The sequence below is a fragment of the Cynoglossus semilaevis genome, chromosome 11, assembly GCF_000523025.1.
Source record: "Cynoglossus semilaevis isolate Cse_v1.0 chromosome 11, Cse_v1.0, whole genome shotgun sequence".
Classification (NCBI taxonomy): domain Eukaryota; kingdom Metazoa; phylum Chordata; class Actinopteri; order Pleuronectiformes; family Cynoglossidae; genus Cynoglossus; species Cynoglossus semilaevis.
Genome location: NC_024317.1, coordinates 905686 through 906444, shown reverse-complemented (window position 1 = coordinate 906444; position 759 = coordinate 905686). Strand labels below are relative to the sequence as shown.

Below are 759 nucleotides of genomic sequence, written 5' to 3'. Positions count from 1 at the left end.
CGACCCTGAAGCCCCCCAGACCCACTGAAGCCCCCCAGACTCACTGGAATAATTGTCTATAAAATACAGTTTCTCTCTACAGTGGAGGAGAAACCACTCAGTGTTGTCTGACCCAACAGCGACCTGCCTCTAGGGGGCGTCCATTTCACTGCTACCACATCTCTTCCCCCAGCAGTTTAATGGAGTCCCAGCGCTCCAGAACAGCCGTGTGTCTTCATGTGTTTCTGCCTCNATCATCCATGCTGGGGGCTGGGAGCCGGAGCAGTTCTGAGCGCTGGATGAACACAGTAGTATGAGCAGAGTACACAGTAGTATGAGCAGAGTACACAGTAGTATGAGCAGAGTACACACGGAGTACGTACAGCCAACAACAGGAGGCAGTAGTGTGACAGTGTGAACAGGGGCGTCTAAATGTAACCTTGACATAAATTGCCCCAACACCGGGGCTGTTTGTCAGGAGAACATGAAGGATCATAAAAAGGCCTTAAACAACAGCGTTCCACCTGCCGTGTGTGCAAACACTGTCCACACCGGAGCAGGTGACAGTGTAATTGCACAAAGAGCCCAAACGTGCGCAGGTTGACAGTGTCTGCGGCGGCGAGGCGGCGAGGCAGGCTGTCGGCGAAAAAGACGAAAATTCTCCCCGTGAACACTGACGCGGCGGAGATGAAACGAAGAGCTCAGCGTGAGGCGATGAAGATCTTTAATATTCATAACTGTTCACTCTGCTCTGCTCTGGGGGGGGGGGTGGGGTGGGGG

General features: G+C 53.4%; 1 protein-coding gene across 1 annotated transcript in view; it reads right to left on the bottom strand.

Moving 5' to 3' along the window:
* Positions 1-759, bottom strand: part of cacna2d2a (calcium channel, voltage-dependent, alpha 2/delta subunit 2a) — a 106288-nt gene that overhangs the window by 50499 nt on the left and 55030 nt on the right. The window lies entirely within an intron of this gene.